Source organism: Euprymna scolopes, chromosome 17, assembly GCF_053919585.1.
Source record: "Euprymna scolopes isolate OS-2025 chromosome 17, ASM5391958v1, whole genome shotgun sequence".
Taxonomy (NCBI): domain Eukaryota; kingdom Metazoa; phylum Mollusca; class Cephalopoda; order Sepiida; family Sepiolidae; genus Euprymna; species Euprymna scolopes.
In genome coordinates this window covers 17,300,686-17,327,723 of record NC_136498.1, presented here as the reverse complement: position 1 = coordinate 17,327,723, position 27,038 = coordinate 17,300,686, and the positions used below count along the sequence as shown (strand labels likewise).

The 27,038-nt window shown below is 35.3% G+C and overlaps 1 protein-coding gene across 2 annotated transcripts in view; it reads left to right on the top strand.

Moving 5' to 3' along the window:
* Positions 1 to 27,038, top strand: part of LOC145296697 (trafficking protein particle complex subunit 13-like) — a 761,029-nt gene that overhangs the window by 78,520 nt on the left and 655,471 nt on the right. The window contains exon 1 of one of the 2 annotated variants that reach the window (XM_080142670.1): positions 4,213 to 4,233. The exons of the other annotated variant lie outside the window; for it this stretch is intronic. The gene's annotated coding sequence lies outside the window, so the exon portion shown is untranslated. Of the gene's footprint in view, positions 1 to 4,212; positions 4,234 to 27,038 lie in introns of those variants that run through there. 2 annotated transcript variants of the gene reach the window in all.

Here is a 27,038-nt window from a genome sequence, read left to right as displayed (position 1 = left end):
TGGCAAGATAACATTTGATACACTAATTTAATTATGTGCATTAAGCATTAGCAAGAAGAAACCGGTATCATGATTTTAAATACATCACCTGTTTCAAAGAATGATTTTGCAAAACAGGTGATTTAGATGATTGTTACAAGAACATAAAATAAGGCAGTAAATTGGAGTTTGATTCAGTACAGCCGAGTCAAACTGGTGCGAAAAAGGGGCAACCTACCATAGGTGAGTGGAGAGAAGATTCTTTCTCTACTCAGAATATCATGAGCAGAAAAACAATATCTCAACTTTAAATCAAACTTCAAGTTTTAGGGTTTTCTTTCTTTATGACCTGACTCTAAGAGTGCTCTAGTTATTAAATGTTCTTAGAGCAAAAACTTCCACTCAGGTCAGGAAACTTTCTGGAATTTATTGAATTGATGGGAATAGCTTTTCCTTGCTCTATCAGTTATGGCTGGTTATAACGTCTTGAGTGATTCTTAGTATCATCTGTACTGAAAATAGAACTTTTAACCCCCAAAGATTGATTATAACTTAGCACTTTTATCGATTGAGCCATGTGTCCATGTTGTCAATTCTAGTACTTTTTTAGGACTTTTTAAATTCTTATTCTTGTTTTAAATGTAGAGTCTTACTACTTATATATAGTGATGGAACGATTTCAATATTTTTCTCGATTCCGATACAGTTACCAATTCTGATTCTTTATAAATCTCTAAATCTGTAACTATAGAGTTATTTTTTCCTGCTTACCATAAAAAAAACAAACACGTTAAATGTGCAGATATTTTCTCAAATGTAAAAACACTTGTTGCGAATGATGTATAGATTTTAGTTTTACTGGTAGTTTAAAATCAATAAATATTTATTTTCTTATTAGCAGCAGTAGAAGATTTTATTTAGAACAAAATCGCATAAAAAAAGACCATTAAAAGAATCGTTTTTGGCATCAGAAGATAGGTACAAATTTTTCTAATTCTGATACCACTAAAAGGTTCGATTTTTTTTTTTTTAAATATTTATTTATTTACTTTTTCAAATTCTGATTAATCGTCCCAACACACACACACACACACGCACACACACACACACACACACACATTGTTTTTAAAATATAATTATCCACTGACATGTGTTTCATCGTCTACGACTCCTCAGAGTGGCTGAATCTAGCGAATTTCAAAATCTGGATCCCACAGTAATGAGCATAAACTCTTAACCCACTCGTCCATGAGAATATGTAGTATATAATATATATATATATATATATATATATATGTATTACATACTACATATTCCTTAAAAACATTTTTACGGTTTCCTAATCTAATGATTAGTTCTTATATATTACATGGTTCATTTTCTCCGAATAAATGTGCTGCTTATTTGAGATGTCTTATTGTTCAACGTTCTTCTGTCTATAGTTTTTACTTTGTCCTATATATTCCCTTCACACACGGCTTTTAATATCTCCATGTATTATAACATTCTAATGTACATCTAGCTTTACTTTTTAATTGGCAATATATCTCTATTGACATGGAGTGGTATACACATAGTTCTTGGTCATGTTTTCTGAAATGTTGAGTCACTTCTGAATATTGTTTTGATGTCATCTGCATCTTTTTAGTGGTAAAAACAAAATTTGTTTTCCCAGTTCCTATGACTTGTGTTGCTAAGCCATCAAATGAATTCTTTTCTTTTGGTGAATCGCTGCATTTACATACTTTTTGGAAATGGGTAGTCATGATGTGTTATGCGGATACATACGCTATCTAATGTTTCTAAATATTTTGTACCATAGTTATCTCCCTTGCTAATAGACGTTTTAAAGTATGATTGATCAACCAGGGTTATGTGCGCTTTTGACCAGATGACAACAAACAGAAGGGTTCAATGGAGGATGCTTACCAACATCAGCTTTGTGACAGACAATCTTGTTCACAGTAATTCTCCCAATTGTAAATTGCTAATAAATTATTTTATATTGTGGATTTACAAGAATCGTTTTCATCCATTTATTTCTTCAGATTTGTGTTATAACACACCCACAAACTGTGAACATGCCTTTATTCATTCATTGTATGGCTCATGGTTGTTCCACTTACTGTGCCAGAAAATTCTCCCTCTAAAACAAAAACTACAAGCCCTATTTATAAACAAATGTTAAAATATTTATTTATTTTTTTTAAATATTACAAATGGTGTCTGCCTTCCTAAGGTTGAATGGCAGACTTGCAGAATAAGAGTTTTGCCTGACCAGACCAAAATACACGTCTCAGTCAAACATTTCAAGGACTCTAAAAAAAAAAAAAAACCCGCTTGTAGAGGCACACCAGCCCAACTACTTGCCAGTTCTCTGCTGCAAAGATTCACCTCCAACTACTATTTTTACTCCTCCTCCATTACTGCTAATACTACTCATCTCCTGGAATCTTTTCACCCCCAACTGGTTTTGTTCTTTTTGTTAGTGGTGACTATTCAGCCGCCCAGAGGTTGACCACTGGAGATAACAACAAGATGGTCTTCATTCATGGGGCTTATCTGTAGATAATCTTAGACATTGCTTTTCTCACATTCACAAACATCAATCCCAACGTAACTTTCCCATTCAATATGGTGCTTATTGTTTCAAATAAAGAAAATATCTTTTAGATGGTAAGACTCTGGCCAGATATATTTTCAATTTTCTGTGTCTCTCTTCTACCTTTGGCCAAGCATCTATGACCTGCAATGTTTGCTATTCATATGCACTGCCTAAACATACATCACAGTGCACGTTTACAAAACCAGCAATGTGAAAATTTGGAGAAAAGTCTGTTGGTCAGATTAGGATATTGCGGGTGTGGAGATTTAGCTGGAATATTTGCTTTCTGAGTGATCTAGTTTTTCTACCGAATTTGCAACAAATGTTAGGATACATGTACACGCACATGCATGCATTCTCTGAGGCAAATATGCGTGTTTCTCATGGCAACTTGCCAATAAATTTCCTCTTTCACTCCTGACCTGACTTGTTCGACATTTTCTCTCTAAAGAGTCTCTTCATTTTAGCTTCTTTCTCAAAAGTATAATGTTGGATGTGATGGCAGCGTTCCCACCCGTCACCCTCAAGATCACAAGCCCAGCCCACTTACATATTTGCCATGTCGGCTATATGCGCATCCCAGCAGTCATGTTGCCATGGCAACATATCCCTAAGCATTCATGATCTGAGAAAATACCTCTTATGTCAAGTTTGTCTCTTTCTTGTTCTTCAAAACTTTAAAAATTTCTGTATATTTATTTTCTATATTTATGTCAAAAATGCTATCTGTATGTTATTTGTAGGTAAAGTTACTTATTCTATCATGCCCCTCTGCATTACATAGTTATGTTTGTCAGATAGGTTAGATCAATAGCTAGGGTTTCTGCAAAGGCTTACCATTCCCTTAATATAACTGATGGGGTATGTTAGATTCTCGAGGCACTTGCTTACAGTAACTACCTACGTAGTTCTGTTATCTTGAGTCTTTCTTCTACTTCACATATGACCTCCATATCTTGTATGCTTAGATGCAATATATATATATATATATATATATATATATATATATATATATATATAGTAAAAACAAAAAGTTTATTAATACATAAGAAAATATGTATATCAACATATTTTTTTGTGGTGTAGCATTTTTTTTTCATATGCGACAAATTCCACACTCTAATCTTCACCAAAAAAGATTGAATTAACACTGATTAAAAATATCAAATTATTATGGTAAATGTTAAAGGTCACGGCCAGAGCAGAATGCAAGAAAAAAAACATTTCATATTGGCATTAAAAATGGTTTAATGTTGTTTTTAGTAAATATTATTAAACAAGGAATCATTTTAATTTTAAAATTCATAAAGTATTATGCATGCAAACTTGAGAAAAGCAAGCTTGAAATGTGCCAACATTTATCTGAATAAGCAGAATCAAAAGATGTCGACTGAATTTGACCTGATGTCACGTGATTTTGCTTATTTAGATAATGTTTAAACATTTCCAGTATATTTTTCTCAAAAATAAAACATAAAACCATTTTTTTTAATGCTTATATGGAATTTTTTGTGCATTCTGCTCTGACCACGACCTGTTTAACATTTGTCTAAATTATTTCAATTGTTTTTTATTCTAATTTTATTTTTTTACTAATAGGTCTCCATTTGTCAAGGCTGAGAAGCCACTTTAGGAGAAGTGTTAATAAGGTTAGAATTTGAAGTTTTTTTTTTTTTTTTTTTTTTTTTTTTCGATTTGCTGTAAGGACTCTTACGTATATTTTGGAGGAGAATGGTAGGTGTCAAACTCTGACTGGGGTCATGACGACCTCAAGCCAGGCCTGTAGAGTTTGTCATCTAAACAAACACTCCACTTTAACTCTGACTTATGAAATATAAAAAAAATTACAAAAACAAAGAAACCTGTTGTTATAATACTTTATATAGACTAATATTTTTAGCAATTTAATTTTTAAAGACATAGGCCTGTTTTTCAAGCTTTATGTGAACTTATCTTTTTTATATACTTATTTATTTTTTTATTAAGGAAAAGTCAAAATCATAGGTTGCTATCGAGGATTGCACTTACAAGAAACAGCACAGTGTAATAAGCAAATCCACCTTAATAAGAAAAAAGGTAAATCCACAAATTATTATTCTAAAAAAATTAACAGATTATTTCTGGCATCTGCTGAAAGAAAACCATCTCTTTTCTTATGCCTAAAATACCAGTTGTGAACCTGTCTTCAATAATCAGTCTGATAGACTGGACCCTCTTGATCGCCTTTTATCTCTTGGGCTGTTGTATTGTAAACATGTGCTGGGTTGCATGTTTTGGTGATTCATATGAATGGCAGACATTGCAGGTGACAAATGCTTGGTCAAAGGAAAGGGATAAGGAGGCACAGAGAATTGAAAATATCTCTGGATGGAATCTGCATGAAATTTTGAATGGAACAGTTTATTTAATTCATGGAGATAGCATGCTCTCGTTTTGAGTAGAAGTACTAAGTATCACCCACACTGAGGATTGAACATTCAACCTCCAGAACAGTGTCACTTACACCTAAATTTTATTAAGTACTTTATCGGTTACATCACTGGCCCTTGTTGTCAATTGTTTTATTTTTTTTTTCAATTCGTAGTAACACCATCATATTAATTTGTTAATAGAATCACATCAAATCAATCCAACAATGGTTTTGGTTCACCTTTCCAGGCTTTATATTCTCTTTGGAAAAAAGATTGGTTTACTGCCTATCGTCTGAGATGTAGCTGCTCAGACGTTTTTTTTTTTTTTTTTTTGGTCAGTGTGCTTATCCTAGTGCGCTGGTTACTCAAAACCACTCCTGACCTTGTGTCTAACATCTTGGTAAGAAAGGTAAATAAGAAATTAATTTAATTTAGTAGTTACATATTTTTTCATTTTTTATCTATTTTAAAAACTTATTTTTCTAGAAAGGAATATTTATTTCAGTTATTAGTCGCATGCAAGCAACTCTATAAGTCACTCTGTCGGTCGGTCGGTAACACTTTTGTGCTTAGCCTTTTTGGTTAAGATCAAAGGTCTGTTCTTAATACATGCTGTTCTTAGCTTTTTAAGCTCTTCTTGGCCTTTTGGCCAAAATCAAAGTGTAGTCCAGTACAGCCAACACCTCACGCTAGATAAGGCTAAGGCCAAGAAGCGTATAGAGAATAAGCTGACCCGGGTGGTGGAGGGAGGGGACCCTAGAGATAGCACTAGCTAAACAGGACCTCAACCGCTTGGCCAACGAGCGGTACGAGGGCCAGATAGTTAGGGCTAGGCTAATGAAAGTCTCGAACGAGGCTGTTAATGTAGACGCTGTTGCTGCATAAGGCTGCTCTAAGGCGCGGCTCGGACGGGTACATTCGAAAAGTAAATGACCTGGAAGGGCACGCTCTTGTGTCGACGCGGGAAATTTGCGAGGGGTTTCGAAAGCATCTATCGGAATGCTTCACCCAACTACCCAGACTCAGGGTCGAAGAGTTTGGCAGCTATTTGGCTGACTCGCCCGCCTCATGGCGGCTCGAGCAGCTAGCTGTGATGGTCTTGTCGCGGAACATGAGATCATTGCTGCGTTGAAGCAGGTCGGCTGCAACAAGTCCCTGGGGCTTGATGGTCTACCCTACAAATTCTACTTGAGGCTGTCGCCCATGTTGGTTCCTATTCTGAAGGATATGTTCAACTATTGGTTTGTTCAGGGCTCCATCCCTGGGCAGGTGACCAAAGGAGTGATCACATTGCTGAGGAAAGGTTAACGGCATGGTGGGGAGGAAGATTTAGGCGATTTCAGGCCCTTGACTCTGCTAAACACAGAGTTAAAGATTTTGGCCAAGGTTTTTGCGAATCGGTTGCAGGTTGTCATCACTGACTTGATCGAACCAGACCAGAGCTATGCTGTGAAGGGGAGATCGATTCAAGACAATCTTCATCTGATATGCACGATTATAGAGGGGACAGAAGTCGACGCCGAGGCCACGCTGATCAGTTTGGATTAGTCCAAGGCTTTCAATAGGGTGGACCATCGGTTCCTGGGATCTGTGCTGGAGGCCGCCGGATTTAATCCGGACTTCCGCATGTGGATCTCTGTACTGTATGACAGGCCGACGTAGCAGTGCAGATCAACGGTAAGCTGTCGGAGTCTTTTGCCGTCTCCCGGTCGGTGCGACAGGGTTGTCCGCTGTCGCCTCTCTTGTACGTACTGGCGTTGGAACCCCTCCTTCGCAAGTTAAGGGACGAGGCGACTACACCAGTCCTGCGCGGGATAGCTCTCTCTGGAGGTACACGAGCCAGGGTGTCCGTGTTCGCCGATGACATCACTGTGTTCGTGTCTTGCCCCATGGACATTCAAGCTGTCACTGAGGTGCTCGCTCGATACGAAGAAGTTACGGGGGCCGTCTTCAATCGCAGTAAGTCGGTGGGTCTGTGGTTGGGTGCCTGGACTGGAGTAAATTCGCTTCCGGGCATCTTCAGTTGGACCGACGGCCTGGTCCGGATCCTCGGTGTGTGGTTCAGACCGGGTCTCTAACTGAAGAAAAACTGGTCGGAAGTAGACCAAGGTCGAATCCTCTGTCAAGACTTGGGTTCGAAGGAAATTGTCCTTGAACGGTTGGGCAGAAGCGCGTGCTACATACGTCTTTCCGCTCATTCTTTACCGTTTGTCTGTACTTCTCCTCCCTACAAAACGACGAATCAGCTTACAGGAGCACCTCGACACACTCTTGTGGAACGAGGGTAAGCATTATGTTTGTAGAGAGGTCTGTGTCCGAAATCTGAGCGAGGGAGGCTTGGGACTGCCCAATCTCCTGTGTCACAAGCATGCAGAGAGGTTGGCCTTCCTGAGCCGTTCGTTGTACGTAGACGTTCCATGGGTCATTGCGGTTGGAAACTTGTTTCCCAATCTCACACTCGACCCCTCAGTCTTCGCCGAGCTTCGACCGAGGGGGGAACAAACATTCTACGCCGAATACCTGTCCGCACTTAGAGCGTTGCCAGGGACCAGTGTCCTCGAACAGTCTAGGAACAGGCTTTATCGGGAGCTAGTGGGGTGTAGCACAAAGGAACCGCTAGTGAAACGGACGGGGATGTCGTTAGAGGAGGTCCGCTCCCAATGGAGTTGGGCGCCAGGACGGGACTTTCTTACAAACTCGGAATTTTCCCTTACCTGGCGACTTGTCCGGAATGCACTGCCCCTCCTTAAAGAACTCAACCTGTACAGGTCTACTGCCTGCGCTGCGACGAGGACATGAGGGAAACAGCCGGTCATGCCTTTTTCCGCTGCAGCAGGCTCAAGACCCTCCTAGGGTACGTCAATGAGGTAACGGCTCGCATCGATGCCAAGCGCTGGCTTGAACTCGACAAATCATATTTTGTGGAGAACATTGATCCGCCACTACCTAGGGAGAAAAGAATGGTTTTTCTAGCGATACTGGCAGTAGTGAGGATGGTCATATGGATCACATGCTTCAAGCGAGTCCGCGAAGAGATATCTGTTCTGGATCGAGATCTGATTGTCTACTTTAAACATCTGCTTAAAGTAAAGATCAGATTGGAAGAGGTTGCCTCGAGTGGCCTTTGACAAGAGGTGGGTGCATGACGCTAGCTTGTGCATCCGACGAGGCGCCAAGTTTGAATTTGTGTTACCACCATAACCATGGCACATGCGGTACTGGGTCCTACGGAGCCCATCCCGCTAGGTTAGACAAATAAATAGTAAAGAGACTCTTGACTAGTAGTACAGATGAGATCCTGTCCCCTGATTGTTTGTTTTTTGGCACTAGAGAACCTTCCGAGGCTACCTACCACTACCCCTCTATCTTTTTGTTTTAGCACCCCCTGGTCAACCCCTACTCGAAGGTCGCCGCCTTACCCCCCCCCCCATCTTTCCCCTTTTTTGTTTTTGCCAATTATTTATTTTTCCTCCCTTCACCCGATAAGAATTCTTCCCAATCCCCACTAGGGATCTTCCTGCTTGTTTTCGGTGCCCCGGAAAACAGTAGGTGATCTAACTTTCTAGATTAGCTCAGGGAGGGACCTTACTAACAATGCACTAAGCAATTTTATTTTTTGTATATTTTTTCTAGATTCCCCACTCCCCAACACGAACTGTTTTTTTTCCAATGAATTGAACTTTTTTCACACGCACACACATTTAATAATAAAAAAAAAAAAAAAAATTTTTTTTGCACACACATACAGAAATTGTACATATATCCTTCTTTGCAAAAACGCTAGGGTTTTCATTAGTTAGTTTAGAGTCCACAGAGTGAATGAGGTATTGTGGTAAATGTTGCCAGTCAAGAGTAAAGCCGCCAAAGACTCCATTTTCACTTTAGTAACAAAGACCCTGCAACACTCCCCCTCCCAGATCTTATAGGGCCTCGTGCCTAAATTTGTTTTCTAAACTTGAATTTTACTTTTAATTTATTTTAATTTTACGTTGAATTATCTTGATTGTAATTTTCATTTTAACGAGATAAATTATATATGAAGATCAAAGTGTAGTATCTGTTCTTACTACATGCTGTACTTATGTTTGTAACTTTGTGATATAAAGTGGGGGATTACTTTTCTGTATTAATTTAATGTAAAATGATCACCCACTTTACAACCAGTCAGTGTCAAAGCCATTCAAGTTATTCTCCAGATCATTCAAGTTGTTTTTTGAAGGATTCCAGTTATTTTGTAAGCATTCAAGTCCTTCTTAAGGCCATTCAATTCATCTTTAAGTTCATTAAAATCATTCTAAGTCATTTACTTTTTATTTATTTAAGTAATTTCAACCCATTTTTTGGTCATTTTAGTTTATCTTTGAGAATTTCATGTCAATCCTACATTCCCGCATTCATTCATTACACGGGAGCACGCGACTAATGGCTATCAGCCTTGTTTTTCTAGAATAGCCAATAAATTAAGGTGTAAAATAAATATACAACAAATAAATGTTACTCTTCTACTTACCTGGATAAGTTTTTTTTTTGTGTTTTAAATTATTTTAAAGTATTTATTTAATAAAAATATAGATAGTGTAAAGCGTGTTGAGTTAGAATGAAAAATAGTGCTTTTATTCAAGCCATAATCAAACCTTGATAATTGCTCAAAAATTGAAAATTAAACAAAACACTGATAAAAAGATCTCCAATAAATGACGTGAAAATATTGACGGAGGAGAAGGGTTACAAATTGTATTTCAAAGCTACATAACATTTGGGGAGGTTTACTACTACTACTACTACTACTACTATTATTACTACTATTACTACAACCGGCATTGTTCTTGGTTAAACATTCCACATTTTATGGTAAAAGCAATAATTCTTGACGTTTCTGAATTTTTGAGATGAGGATTGGTTATTTGTCTTATTTTTCATTGAACTACAGTTCTCATCTTAAGTGTGATTTTCACAACGTTTCAGTCGATATAATCCCCAACTTTCTCCAAGTGTATTTTGTCAAACTCTGGAATGTTTCTGTCGAACTCGGGGATTTGAACGGAATTTCAAGTGGAACCCTTTATTTACTTCACGGAGGTAGCGTGCTCTTGTTCCGTCAGCCATGACTGGATAGAGGTCCTAAATAATTCGCAAATGTATTTTTCGGTCGCCTATACTGAGGATTAAACCTTTAGCCTTCAGAAGAATATCACTTTTACAATTGATTTTTCCAAGTACTCTAACCACTGCACCACGGATCCTTGTTAAATAAATATTTGAAGAGATAATGAACTTGAAGCATAAAAGCTTTCACCTAAATGACTGTATTCGGCATTAAACAACCCCAAAAAGGTTGATATGCCATAAAACAAAATAACCAAACCTAATCAAGATCTCCCTGGTTCTCTTTTTAGATTTTGAGCATGTGCTGCACTAAGGGAAGAAAAAGTGGCTTGTGACTTTAAAAAACAATCTTCTCTACGCTTCTAAAACCAAACCTCTCCTTTCATCATCAATGCTTGGATCCTTGTTTTGCCCCAGTCAAAATGAAAGGTCTCTCCTTAAAAAATTCTCTTGTTTTGAGCAGTTCTTAGGGCTGACTTGCATCCAATCTGTTGCTACGGTTGTTGGATAAATGGTTGGATCATTCTATTGATCTAGAAAGTATCTAATCCCTGATGCAGTTCTCTGTACAAGAGTTGGTTATGTCCTAAGATGGAGTACTGTTGCCACATCTGGGGAGGTGCTGCTCATGATACTCTTGCATACCTTGACAGAGTACAAAATTGACTCTGAAATCTTGTGGCAAATGCTCTTTACTTAACAACTCCTTTCTCACCCACCCCCTAAAAATGTTGGATATGGAGTCGGGGTGACACTGATGAAAGCAGAGATGTGCACACATGCACATTCCCGATGGATTTTTGATCTACATTCTTCTGCCCCATAGAATGACCGGAATTGTAATTATCACCAAAAACAAATGTTTACATTCTAGGGCAGGAGATTATGAATTGCGCAACGCAAAATAAAAATGTAATATTTTTAATATTACATTTCAGGAATGTAAGACACTTGATATAAACAACAGAAAAAGGAGAGATAGAGAAGAGAAAACCAACAGCCGTCGAGCGTAATTCACATTTTCTCAGCTGTTGCTGCCACACACAAACTAACCCCTACAACTAAACATCTCTCTCTTTGTCAATGAGCAAAAGTTTAATTGTAAATATATTTGTATGTTGATAAATTTGTCTGTGTTGATTTTGAGAATAACAACAAAAGGATTGTCAGGTGTATATATGATTTTAGCAAGCATTAGAAAAGTGCAAGCTAGAAAATTATACATATACATACAACAACACAAATAAAAGAATATTTGCTCCTAGATGGATTCATAATAAGGTTTATTTGCTGAATTTGTATTTTGTCAAACAGATGACAACCAAATAATCATGTTATTAAATTGTTGAAATTACAAAATTCAGTCCAGAATGGAGGAATTCATAAATCTTAGACCCCCCCCCCCCAAATAAAAATGGTTATGACCTATTGAATACTTTAAAAAAGAAATCAATTACATAACACTTGCATCAAGATAAATCGATTTCCTTCTGGCAATTTGAGTTCGCATCAACCTTGGGAAAAAAATATTAAAATCTTCATGAATATGTTTGAATCTGAAACAACCGTTCTTAATTTGCTAAAATTTAAATTATTGTATTGATTTAAAAAAAAATGATGAATGCAGTTCCATTATTTAAACATGTATATGGATTTTTTTCTTAATACAAACTATTACATTACTTCATTTTCATTCTAATCAATATATGTGGATATAAACTTAATGATATATATATATGATGATTGCAACGTCTTGTCAGACGAGTGCCACTCTCTCAGACACTGAAAGTCTATGAGTCCGAAAATAACTTTAGTCCTGACGGCGAATTCACACGCTCAAACAGACATGACACTGTAGACGGTCACTGGTATACATACATATATATACATGCACGCATATATACACATACAAACATACATATCACATACATACACAATACATAATACACGTACATACACACACACACACACAATACATAATACACGTACATACACACACAATACATAATACACATACATATACATACATAAACATACACAAGACGGTCATTGGCATATATACATATAAATATATAAACGCAATCATACATATATACACATACACACATACATATCTATAAACATACACACATATATACATACACAATGCATAATACACATGCATACATTCACACACATACAAATACATATACACAAACATACACATAGGCACATATATATACATACACTTACATATATATGCATTCATACACACATACATGCACATGTGTATGCATACACACACATACATACACATATGCATATATACACATACATGCACATATATATGTATATACATGCACACACAAACATATACACGCACATATACACATAGATATACATACATAGACATACACATACGTGCACCTATACATACATATATATATAGATACATATAATGATGGCAGATCAATTATTACATGCTTCCAGCATTTCAGGCCTACACGTGTCACAACTTTTTCATAGCCACAGGAACTTTTTTTTATAGACAAATGCCTGAGGGAGTATCTATACAAAGATGATGTTGCAGAGTTTTAGTTTTGTATGACAGCTAAATCTTTCTCTCTGTTCAAAATGTTGACATCCAGCAGCAAGCAAGAGCAAGATAGCCAGCAACAAGTCAAAATGCAGACCAGCTTAATGCGGGTACTGGTCTCTCGCTTTATGGTTTTTTAAATCAGAGATTTGCTTCTTCTAGAGGAGTTGCCTTCACCACAGCTTACGGGAGCCCTCTCCACCCCACATACACATGGAAATAACACATGCATACATACAGATGTACGCCAACATACATATGCATTTAGTGGAGGTGAACTACCTTGATGTGGGATGCAGTGAATTCATTCGGAGACTGCGTAACTCTCTAGGTGAATGCCATTATAGTTGGTTATTTTGGGTTCGGAAATGGCACTCTTATTCAGATTGGTTCCTGAGTCTGTGTAATGTGAGATAGTAACTGTTTGTCATTGATATTATATAGAATGCGGTCTTAGTGGCCTTGCAAGCTAAGAATTCCTACTGATCTGCAAAAACAAACCTAACACTCCTGGGCCATTCATTGTGATTTGCATCAATTAGACATTGGTTAATGATGGCAGATCAAATTTAGAATTATAATCCATTTTTTTTTTTTTTAAATGGGATGCATTACTTCTGGAACAACCCCTGTATATATATGACAGATACAATAAATTTTGGCTAGAAGTGGTAGTAGATGTAGTATCTGTTCTGATACTACAGTTCATCTTTTCTTTCCTGGGTCAGAGAAAGAAAAATCCTTCTAGAGAGACAGTTATTATTTTTTTCCTGATTCAGAGTGTTCCCTTTTTTTTTTGGCCGGGGGGGGGGGGAGTAAGTAAATATGGACATAACTAATGTATTTATACAAAATGTGAGCCACTATCTAATATATAAAATTATATTTGGTCCAAATAGCATTCAAGCTGACAAATCAAACTTTGATTCTGATTAGCTAAATTTTCATTTGTTGTATCATGTTATTGTCAATCAACTAATGTATTTTGCTACAACTTATTCTGGGGAACAATATTTTCTAAAGATTATGAATTGACTTTGTGCCTAACTGCCCTCATAGGCATTCTTCTATATCACTGATGAATGGAAATTTTTTTTTCTGTTTTTTTAGTTGATGCAATCAAGAGAAAATAATTATCTCCTTGTATCATTCAAATTTTTAGCATTCTCTCTCCTTTTCTCTTTCTCTTCTTCTGTGGACATCAAATCAAGTCTAATATCTTCAGTTCATTTATCCTGCATATCTTTGCATTTTCATAATTATTTTTACTGACCTCATTCTATTTTTAACATTTGTCAAAACAACTCCATCCAATCACTGATTTAATGGATTTTGATTGTTGCCATTCCAAATTTCAATTCTCTTAAAATTTATAAAAAGGAAAATATACTTACTAAAGGGCTAACTGACCCATACCTCGTACAGTACAACAATATTGATTAGTAAAGTAAAAGCCTTGGTGATTTGGAATTTGTTATTTCTTTCCTGTTTGTGTTTCTTTCATTTCCTGTTTCTTTCCTTTCCTTTTCTTTTTTTTCTGTGTTTTTTTTTCTGTGTTTTTCTCCTGTTTTTTTTTTTCTGGGTTTCTTTTTTTTCCTTGTATTTCTTTTTTTGTATTGCGTTCCTTTTTTATTTGTGTGTTGCGTTTATTTTGCGCTTAAAACATTTTTTTTTTGCACCTTTGTTTTTTTTTTTGTTTTTTTTTGCACTGTTTTTTTTTTTCTTCTTCAAATTCAGTTTACTATTTCAGACTAATGTCCTATCTTGTAATGCTCAATTCAGTAGAAGTGAATAGTATAGTATCTGTTCTGTTATGAGACTATTCTCCTTGGAATTACCTTCATTGGGATGGAGAGAGAGGTAGTGTTTGTATTATCTCTACTGTTGTTATGAAACCATCCTCCTAGGAATTATCGCCTCCTTTGAATTGGAGGTGGGTAGCATATATAAACCGAAGATTTGCTAGTTATAATTTTTGCTAAATATTACTTGGTATTTTAAGTAACCATATGATTTGCCTGGTGAAACTGTTTATTAGGCATGATTAACAGAGTATGAAATTGAATCAGCTGGGGGACTCGTTGATTTGCTTAAGTATGTGGCATGAGAAAGATTTGAAGTGAGATTTCAGTTGCTGCTAAATTTTAGTGAAGAGGGATCATCGTCTAACATATCACTCAATAAGTTCCGGACTTATCTAATAAAACAACTTTTCGGTAAAATTCATTGTTTATCATCAACATAGTCTTCTTGTAAAGCGATACACTAATTCCAGTGATTCACTTATCAGCTTAATGTATTAAAAAAAAAAATTTTCTTTTAAACAATTTATCCTTGACCTCAAAATTTTCTGTTTCCAATATCACATTTTCATGCCATTTGTAGGTTAGTTTTTATAAAATATGTAAGATTTTTGATTAGTGGTGTTATCTATATGATAGACTCAAGACTGACTTAGTGATGTATTATAGTCTGATGAAATAGGATTGTTTAAACCAGGCATGTTAAACATGTTGCCTGCAAGCCACATGTGGCCCATCATAGTCACACTTGTGCCCCCCCTCCGCACAAATGATCTTCCTTTCACCCACAACTCATTAGCATGGGGTCTGGTACATTTTGGCCTAGTGGAAGTAGGAGATAATTTTCAGTCAAGTCAAGTCTTGTGAAAAATAACACATCTAAGCTAAATAATAATTTAGCACAAATGTTCCTTTTTTTTTTTCTTTCTTTTTTTTTTTTTTTTTGCATTAGTTTGCCTAACTACTAGAAGTAACTAAAGTTTACTTATTCAAATATGTAGTGTTTATGTTTTTAAAATGATATTTTTTATCATGGTGGCGCTACCAGCCTTTATTTAAAACTAGCAGGACCCGTTAACCAGCGTTGCCCGGTGGAAGCCTACCAACACTTGCCGTTCCTAAACAATTGCGGATACTGGCGGCCATGGCTGAAATGAAATAATCTGGCTTTCACTGGCGATTAGTGCTGATTTCGGGTGATAACATGTAGGTTACTGTTTGAATTTTAAAAAAGCAATTAAGGGAATGCGTAAATCGGTATGAATTAATAAAATTATAAAAAATGGTCCATTAGAATAATAATGGAAAGTAAAAACAGAAGGTTTAGAAGTATATGAACTGTTTAGAGAGATCAAAATCAGTGGTAGCAGTCCTAGCTGTTTCCGTTTGTCGTTCAAGTCTTCCTCTTTTTTTCAACTCTTCCACTAATAGTATTAAAGTAAATTCCAGTTTTATGTAGTCTTTTTTAACATGTAAAACAAAACAATTACGATTTTTTTCCGCTTCACTTCTTTCAGTATTGTCATATTAAGAACGGCGTTTGGAATAGACATCCCAACCTCCCCATATAAAGAACGGCTTTTGGAGTAGACAACCTCCTTTTTGAAGGGTGGGGAATAATTCTCCCAAATTTAACGGTGATAATCCAAGAAAAAAAATGAAGTAAAAAAAAAATGGAAAGAAACTGAGACATGTGCATGCGAGTATTATGTTTTTTTTTCTAAACAGTTCACTTCTTGTAAGTAAAAAAAAAAATACTCAAGCTGAAACCAAAACCTAATGACAGTGAGTCGAATACCATTAGGTCAGCTTTCCACGATCTTTAAAATGTTTTCAAACCTACTTATTCTTAACAAAAACAAATCTGTCATATGAAACAGTTAACAAACACATAAAAATCCGATGAACCCCAAGTACCAATTTTTCAATTTTGACCCCTTGGCAGCCCTTCTTTTCCAGATGAAAACCGATTAAAAAGTTGTCTGAATACTCTATAGACCAAATTTCAAGTCTGTAGATTAAAAATGTGTCCTCGTACACATTCTTAATTTTATAGATATATAATTGCACACACCCACACATATAAATACACATTGTTCTTTATTATAAAGCGAATGATTATTTTTCCCAGAAACTATATGGGATTTGTTTGTGAGCTATTTCAAGAAAAAAAACTATTTTGGCACAAACCAATAAAAAGAAACCAATTCCTTGTGTGCAGCCATATTGTTTGTACATCTGTTTTTATAAAGAGAGAATGAATCCAGCTCTCCTATTTTTCAATTCTGTTAACATTTATCTCCAAAGTGCTGAAGTGATACTCCTTCAATAAGATGGTTCATTCCGATTGTGTGAGCCTAAGTGATATGAGCTAAAGCCGAAGGCTTTAGATTTTAAAAACTAAAACCGCTTATGGTGACTGTACTGACTCCAAAACATCACTAGAAAGTAGTTTCCCTGTTAAAATAAAAAAAAGTTAAAAATATCTTTTTATAGAAATGTTGTTAACAGGCGCCATGATATCACTATAAGAAATAGAAATGTATTTTTCCTTGAGTTGGCAATTTTACTTATATAAAATGTGCAGATTTCCATTTTCAATCTTTTTATTTGTTATGAAAAAATATTGAAAGTTGGATATTTCATCTATTATATAATATCTGTAGGTCCAGCTTAAAGTAAAAAAAAACAAACTACAAAACAAATACCCACAAAGTTCATATATTCTTGATCAGCGTTTGCCTTGAGGATTAATGTAAAATTTAGAAAAAATCATTCATTCTTTGATGATCAACTGGGTCAGGTTTTGTGAAGAAGAGCCCCCCCCCCTTCAGTGTTATGTATTGGGAGGTGACAATGGTCTAATGGTTAACAATACAGACTGACGGCCTGGGTGTCTCAAGTTCAAATCCAGTTTGTTCCACAAAAATCACTTTCACTTATGATGTTGGCAACCTATTATTCCATAATGTTTAATGTCTTTCTAGAAAAATATCGCGGATAAAATGTCAGCAATAGAATCTTTGGATGCATACGATATGATGATGTTTATGTACTAATTTTGAAAAAAAAAAAAAATGCCGGCTGATTCCACGAGGAATTTATTATATAAAGGAGTTTTCATTGGGTTTTCATTGTGTATGTATGTCCAGCTAAAGAGGAGTGGGCTGAGTAGAGGACAAAGAGAGGGTTGGGGAGAGAGAGAAGAGGAAAACGGGAGAAAGATAAAGAGATGAATAGAGAGGGGTAGGTAAATAGAAGTTTTAATAGAAATACATTACTCTTTTGCCCTGGGCAATGCTGGATAGCCCTTCTAGTATTCGATTAAAGTGACTTCATATATTTTTTTTATCGTTTGCGATTTGAATTTTTTTTTTTTTTAAGCTGTTGCTTAAGATTAGCGAAAGAAAACAATTGTAACCTTTTAAAATCTTTGTTTACTAATCTGTTCAAATCAAGTATAATTTAAAAATGTATTTAAAATAAACTTTAAGTTAATCATTATATAATTCTTACAAGAAATGTTCAGAACTCCTCTTCACTAACGTTGTAATTCACATCAACTCTGTAACCCCCTAAAGGAGGTTTTTAGTTCTATCTCACTGCAAGAACTTTGACACCAGGGTCGGAAAGTGGGATTGAGAAATTGGCGCCTCAAGGAGAGGCACTTTGACCTGCAAAAAGTGCCCAAGCAGGCCCTTCAGCATTCCCCGATAAGGGCATCCCAAATGATTAACAATAAACTAACCCCATCTCAGAGAGAAGGTAAGGCCTGGGAGATTGGACCTCCTAAAACTGCACAAAACTAGCATTACACTGCAATTAACAGGGACCAGGCCATAATAGGAATGGTCTAATCTGTTGATTTTGGAGGTCAAAGATACAATCCCTAAAAAGAAAACACAGAACTCCTCTTCACATTAACCGTAATTCATAACACCAACTCTCAACTTCGATGTTTCCCCTCAGCTGTTCAACATTCAACTTTCTGTCCTCCCCAATTCGTCCTTCTTACAGCTATTCTTCCTCTCTCTTATATGTAAATTAATGCCACATAAACCCAAGTTTTTTTTCCTTCTCTTTTCCTGATTTTGCCATAGATTTGAAGGCATGACTTACAACTTGCTGTACTGCCGTTGTTCTTGAGCACCATTCATTCATTTTGTATGAATCAGATGATTATTCTTAGCATTCGTTTCACTGATTTCTTTCTAAAAAAAAACATTGGATATTTAATATGGAAGGAACCACATGAAGGTTGCAAACTTTCCTAAGTGAAAGTTTCTATGGAACGACCTGGATTTGAACTTAGCACACCCAGTTTTTCAGTCTGTGTCATTAACCACTGAGCTGCCATCACCTTTTTGTTACTGCTGTTTTTTTGGGTTTTTTTTTTCCATTTCGTTTTTGTTTCTGATTTCCGGTTTGTTTTTCTTATCTACCCATTTTCCGAATTTATTTTTTCATTATTGTATTTGAACTCTGAAGCGTTAATCACAGAAACATAGCTTCAGTAGCATAAGGAAAATTGTTTATATATAAAAGTCATGCACACATATTTTTTAATGTTTCTTTTTTTACATTTATTTTTGAGAAAATAGTAGTTTCTTAAAAAAAAATCCTTTTATATGAATGGTACTTATTCAGTTTACAACCCAATCTCCGGTAACTGTATGTTGGTATCTTTCAATAGGATATGTAAGTATCCATAAGATGCCAAAGCGATTATCCAATCAGCTGTCAGAAGACAAGTTTCAATGAAAGCAAAAAATTCATTAAATCAAGAAATTAGGTTTAACACGTGAAATCATCCCTTGCCCCATGTTGAGAATGGCTTTCTATTTAGAATGAGGAATGCCAATTTTCTTTTTTTGTTGTCTGGCAATCTGGCTACGTAACCTGCCGGAAGATGTTGATGTGAAGTTGTCAGAGATTCGGTCATAAACTGGATAAGTATTGAATGATTAAAATCTAATATTTCATCAAAATGAGAATGTGATTTTCAATGGTTAAGATAATAAACTCTGACCCTTCACAGAAGTGCCAAGCAATGTGTAATAGCGATGGGACGATTTTAATACAATTAATGATTCTGATTTTTAAGTTTTCAGATTACTGTAGAAATCTGTAATATGTACATTTTCACAAAAGTGAAAATACACTTGTAGGGATGCATGTACACATTACGTGTAGATCTATTTTTCTCAATTTTTTTTCTCAGCTTTTTTCCTCTTAATTCATTAAAAATAATGAAACCACTCAGGATCTATTTCTCTTCTAAAACAAAGCAGATTAGCTGTTGTTCATCATAAGTTGACAAAATGTTATTTTTCCTTATCTATCCACTTGTGCCATTTTTATCATGATATTTTTTCCGTGTGTGTGTTTTTTTACCTAAGTTTATTAAAATCTATTAATTTTGGTTTTACTGATAAATCAATAAATGCTTATTTCATAAGTATCAGCAATAAATCTACCATTAACCTTTCACTCTTAGGCAGAGCCCGAAAAAGAATTGCAAGCCTAATAGGTTCTGTGTGATTAAAAATTATTACAAACCTGTTTTTCTGCAGCTTGTAGAGTTCAGTGCAGACAAAAAGAATGGAATAAAGAAAAAAAAATGGCTGCTGATTCTTTTTATACGCTTACGATCTTGTCACCTGATATGCAAATGAGATGATTTGGAGATAAATAAAAAGCCAAATTTTTCAAATTAGTTTTGAGTTGGACGTTGCAGTAGCAAGTATTTGACAGCAGTGTGTCGAATTCGGCACAGTCAAATTTAACCACATCCCTCACTATCAACCAAGCTGCAACCTCTGTCCCATCACCACAATGTTACATCCACGATGTCTGTTTTATAAGCGCTTTAATGAAATGTACTCTGATGAACTCATAGCACTTGTATTTCTTCGACATATATACCCTGACTAATACAAGCAACAAAATTCCCTCCACCCCTTAACTGTTGACGTCTTTAGATGCTAGAAAGCTTTCTACATTAATAGTTTCCTCCCTTGGATAGCTAAACTTTGGAATTGCCTGGTGTAGCCAGGTTGGACACATTAGTAAGAATTGCCTTTCGTTTCAGGGAAATGAGTAATTGTGTCAGAGTAGTCGCCCCTTTAATTTTGAAAAGGTAAGAGTCTGTTGCCATAGATAGTGGTCGCTGTCAACGAAAAAAAATTATTAGAGTGGTAGATGGCAGAGAGGTGAAGTGTTGTGGAGAAACCAATGCTGAGGTAGTGGTAAGAAAAATACCATCACAACTCAAACTGATTGCGCTCGGTAGGCTTGTTGCAGGAATTGATGTGATTCTGGGCCTGAATGTTATAAATCGTTTGGGAGGAGCTACATTTGCTAAGGACTAGGTGAAGTTTGGCAATCAGTACATAACTAGAATGGCCTTGGTGTGTTCTGGGTAGAAGATCTGAAGAACCTACATAATATGTATCATTTCGGAAAGGAAATAACTTTGTATCTAGCAAAGAAAGTGAATCCTAACATGAAAATGGACAATGTCCAGGAAGTGGTGGAGCAATGTAGAGAGTGTCAACTCATTGACCCTGCACCGTCTAAGCATGAAAAAAGAACTGCACATAATCGAGAATTGGCGGTGATTGGTCATTGATATCATGCATTAACAACATGAACTGTATTTAACTATGATTGACTGTGGACCTTCAGAAGTTTAAATGTTGTGTAGACAGACATCTTGCTGCTCAACTCCCCATAGTACCCTGTTAGGCACTATCATAAATTGTAGCGCTTACATTATAAGTGGTAATATGCTTTGTTTGGGGTAAAATAGAGTAGCTGAAATCAAGTTCCCCCATTCTTTATCTGTGCCCAAACCTAAACATAAATTCCATGAACAAAGCTTCTTCCTTAGAACTTTACACCTGTGGAACTCCATTTTCCAGCTGACTAAAATATGGTCGTCTTCAAGTCCAAGTAAACAAGTTCTTGATGAGCTGTCTCCTTAAGTAATCCAATTTACCAAATTTCCACTGCTAACGATGACTACAATATTGTCTCATTAACTAGTGTACACTCATCGATCGGCTTCCAGGCCTTGATAAATAGCGATTCCTTTGTAAAAAAATAAAAATAAAAAAATAAATAAAAATAAAAAATGAAGTTTAAAAAAACATTTCAAGAATCGTTTTAAAAAATTGGAAAATGGGATAAAATTTTTTAATTCCAATACCTCAATTTTTTTTTTTTTATCCCCCAATTCCGATTCAACGCTAGTAATAAACCTGTTACTTTTTATTGGTATTATGCTAGAAAATATATTAATAGCCTAATTGCAATATGAACTATAGTTTACACTTGGTTGGTGGCTTCACATTCCCTTATGTCAATAACTTGCATCTGTCTGATCAACAGTTATTTCGGTGTATTTCCTCCTCTTTTTTTTTTTTTCTTGGGTTCTATCCATATGCCCTATTTGCTAATGCATGTTTCATTCTTGCTTGCCACCCCATCATCATACTCCTCTTCCTCCTCCTTGTTTGTTAAGGTTATTAAACTTAAGTAGCCTTTACATTTGTATTAGTTTTTTTTTTCTTTCGCTCTCTAAGCACCACCATGTTTATCTAGACAACTGTTTTACCCAGTCAGAAAAGTAGAATCATGTTGGCATCGATTCATAAGTATCAAAGACGAGAGAAATTCCTGAAAGCCTTGAAGTGAAAATCCTATGCACTCAACAAATACTAGTACTGAAAAAAAAAAGATAAGCCATTGCAAGTTTTTTGATTAGCAGAGTCTGACTAGTGATGATAATGATCAATGGCAGTCTGACCAGGATGCCAGTTTGGCTAATGTCAGGTTGGCCCTTGATGACGTGATGTCTATCAAATTCTATTTTATTCATTTATTTATTTATTTTTTTTTACAAGGGTTTGCTTATTACAATAAATAGTAAGCCGATATATTAAGTAGTTTGTAATTAAAGTTCAAATGATTAAACACATATGTTGACAGATTATTAGCCTGTGTAACATATTAACTTCCTGCACCAAACCTTGTTGTTGTTTTTTTTCGTTTCCTTTGCAAAACTCAATTCAGAAAAAGAATATATCAGCTTTGTGGGTTCGTCTTGTGTCGTTTCTGATTTTTAGATAGATATATACATACAAACAAACAGACAATTATTTTTTATATAATAAACTAGCATGGTTATCTGGCGTTGTCCGGGGGGGGGGTATAGACAACAAAATAGAAAAGTTAAAAAGTGTGTAACATCTTTCTTGAAAAGCTCCTCTTTCTATTTCCCCTTCTTTATCTTTTCCTATCTCTTCCCCTCTTTACCCCTCCCATTCTTCCTCTCTCCAAGAAAGAAAGATTTCCCCTCCTTTGACGGCTTTTCTTGGTGCTACCAAGTTAAGCTGATCTAAAGATATCGGCTTTCTGACCTGAAATGCACCAAACATGTTATTGTTACTTTTTTCCCCCTTTGCAAAACTCAATCATGTCTTGCAATTCAAAATCAAAAGCAATTTTCCTCTACAAAACAACCAAACCAAACCAAACACCGTGATTAAATATTTGAAGATATAAAGAACTTGAAGCATAAAACTTTTTTTTTCCAAAATTACTGGATTTGGCATTAAATAATCTGAAAAAAGTTGATATAACATTAAAAAAAAAAAAAATACAACCAAACCGATAGCTTTGTGTGTCTTGTGTGTTTCTGACTTAGCTGGAGACATACACGTTTTCACACGGACAACTGCTCTTTATATTATGGATGATGTATATTTGCATGAATTGCTTGCTGATTAAAATAAACAGTAAACTGATATATTATGTGGTTTGTAATTAAGGTTAAAATGATTAAACACATTGCCATATTATTAGCGTCTGTAAATGTTTCACTGCAGGAAAAAAAAAAAAAACTGTTTTGAGACGAATTAGTTTTGGTGAAATTATTCCATTGTCTGATTTTGAGAATTATCATCTGAACACTAAAAAAACTCGCTTTGAAATTTGCACAAATCAAACATTATGTAGATTATTGCCTCCATTCCCTTTCCCAATTATGGACAAAAGACATCAGCAATTGATTACTAATAGTTCTATGAACGGAATATGTAATTCATTTATTTTTGGATGAGGGCAAAAAAATCATTTTCTAAGTAAGTTTGTAATAATTGTACTAATAAATAAAACATAAAATGTCAGAATGACTCTGTATTTCCAAAGCTTTTTTAGCTTCTTTACTCAGAAGTGTGTGTATATATACATATATATATATATATATATATATATATATATATATATATATATATATATATATATATATATATATTTTTACAAGGGTGTCATCGCTTATCAAGGCCTGAAAGTTACTCTAGGATAAAGGTTAATGAGTGTCAGAAGGTTGGTGAGACAACACCGTAATGATCGATTGTGGTGGAAATTGAGTAGAACTTGATTATTTTAGATGAAGACTCAACAAGAACTTGTTTACATTGGGCTTGAAAATGATCATGTTGTAGTTAGCTGGAAAGAAGCCCTGTGGTTTAGAATTCCATAGGCAAACCATTCTATGAAAGAAACTTTGTTCATGAAATTTGTGCTTAGTTTTAGGCACAGATAGAAAATAGGGGAAATTGTTGACAATGGTTGTAGTGTGACAAGTGTTTATTGTGAATGTTTTGCAAGGAGGCAGGGCATAGATTGAAGCTCAGTTGAGCACTTGCCATGAAAATAACAATAGAAAAAAGAAAGACTCACAACATCTCTTCTGTGAGAAAGGGTTAGTAAGGAGGAGAAAAGGACACTAGATTTCGAAGCTGGTTTTGAATCCTGTCAAGACAAGAAAGCATGCACTGAGCAGCTCCTGCACAGATGTGTCAAAAGTACTCCATCTTAGAATGTAAGAAAGACAATAAAGAACAAGCAACAGTTTTAGGCCACAAATAAGTGGTGTACGAGAAGGGAGAAAACGGAAAAAGACATTGCCAAGATTTTTATTCACTAGAAGTATACCCTTCCCAGGGTAAGTAAAATTGATTCATAGAACAAAATGGTTTTGCATCGTTTTTATATCTCATTATGGGGATTAAAATCAAGATAGAATGATGCTAAATCTTATACAAATGTAAATATTAGTGATGGGGGGTTTTCTTTCCTTTTGCAAAACTCAATCATGTTCTGCAAAATAAAAAAAATAAACAATTTTCTTCTATAAAAGAAGACAATCAAACCAAACACCATTAATTGATATTTGAAGATATAAAGACTTTTTTTTTGTTCACTAAATAACTGGATTTGGTATTAAATAACCCACAAAGGGAATGATATGCTGTAAAACAAACCAACCAAACCATTTTCACAATAAAACTTTGAATCTTTGTTTTGTTTAACTTTTTTAAAGCTCTATGTAGCTTCTTTTTTTTTTTCTTTTTTCTTTTTTGGTGGGTGGGTATTGAGGGGGGGGGGAGCTAACCAACTGAAAACAATGAAAGTAATTGACTAATAAAGATTCAAACTTTGAAGTAAATTAACTGTGAATTCTTTTGCTATTTTCTTGAAATAATTGTTACATTTTTTTTTAAATTATGATACAACTTACTTTAAATGCAAAAAGACTTTTTAAAATACTAAATGATAAAAATGTGAATTGAATAAAGAAATGCTAAAAATAAAAATTATTATTAAAGTTTTCAGTTTATTTTATTTATTTCCTTACCATGGTGAGGAAGATTAGATACAAGGTCACTAAAGTGGAATTTGAAAAGCCAGTAACCTAGAGGCGAAGCACACAAACCTAATAAAAATGTCCTATGCAGTCTCGTAAGCATTCTTCTATAGGGATGCCTCAGGCGATTAGCAATAAACTAACCCCATTCTCAAAGAGCAAGAAGGCAAAGGTGGACTTCCTAGAATTGCACAGGACTATACCCCACACTGATAGAACAAGCTGTCCTCAAAAATGACTTGTATGCAGGTATGAACTAATCCCCAAAGCTTATTTTCATAATGTTTCGGTCAATGTAACCTTCAGACTTCTTCAGGTATATATTGGTGAACTTGAACATACTACTCCCGTGAATTAAATAAAGGGTTCCATTAGAAATTCTGTGCAGATTCCAGAGTTTGACTATTTATCAAAACGTTGTGAAAATAATGCTGAAGATGAGAACAGTAGTCCAAAGAATCCAAATAATATGAATAATCAATCCTTATCACAAAAATTCAGAAACATAACCCCAAAAGGTTGAGTCTAGTGATATTGTAAATATCGTGTAAATTGATCAAATGGTTTTAGTTTTATAAAAATCATTTTTAAGTGATTAATGGGAATTTGTAAGCATTACAATGATGTACAAAGCTGATTGTAAACTATTTCTGAAGAGTGTTTTAAAAGGGAGTTAACTAGTGATGAATTTGAGTTTTTTTTTTAATAGTTTTTCACTTTCTGTCAATTCTAATAGATATATTGTATACATAGAAAATGACATTATGGTACAGTAATACAGTATGGATAACTATGCTATACAGTGTTACTGTCTTCCTATACTTGTGTTTCTTTTTGATTTAAAATATTGTTGCAGTACAAAATTAAAATGTGTTTACGTTATCATTACTACATTAGTGAAATACATATGATGTGTAGCTGGAGTTGTCTTTCCAGGGCGCAAGCTTGGACATTGGTGTGGAGAAGTTGAGTTGTCCAAGCATCAATATCCCCCTCTCTGATTTCGCTGGTGTACTCCGGAGAAATAGTGGGACCAGTTTGACTGCAGTAGTAGAAGTACCACACTGACCTACCTGCCAGGCTACACTCCGAATTTTCTAAAGAGGATATTTTCCCTGGCCTCCGCTGAGCCAATAGCTAACCACAAGGCAGTGGCACCCCCTCACATGGTTTAGCTTGCCTGCTGAAGCAAGGAGCCAGAGTATGGTAATGTGGAGCCACATGTCAGAGATTCGGAGATGGTCTAGAACCAGTGACACTAGTCTACCCCAGGAGGGTACAGTAGTCGAGCAACAAAAGTGCAACCTCTTCCAGAGCCCCATATACCCCTGAAAATACATAACTGCATGCAATGTTACTACATTATCACTATAAGAGTGTCTTTAGAATGTGTTTGAGAAGCACTTAGTACTATATATAATTTCATACATAGATGTTTTAAAACTGCATCCAATATGTGCGTTTTTTTTTTTTTTTTTTTTTTTTGCTATTCAAGGGGAGGGTAGCAAAGAATATAACTCTCACTAATAGTGAGATAATACGGTATTAAAATATGTATGGATTTTTTGTCTTTGGATAAAGCATTTAGTAGAAAAAATGTTTTTGTACATATAAAATATTTCCGTCTTTAATTTAAGAGACATATGTATGAAATGGTTAGAATAATTCAAGCAAGTCTGAAGGGTGGTGGTGGGGGGGGTGATAATGAAAGGGGAGATAATCAAATGAAACTTATATTTGATTTCTCCCAATATGGACGTAAACGACAGTAAAACTTTTTCACGTGCTTCGCTCAGTTAAACTTCATTTTAATTATCTACTTTTTAAAAATTAAAACTGGTTTAAT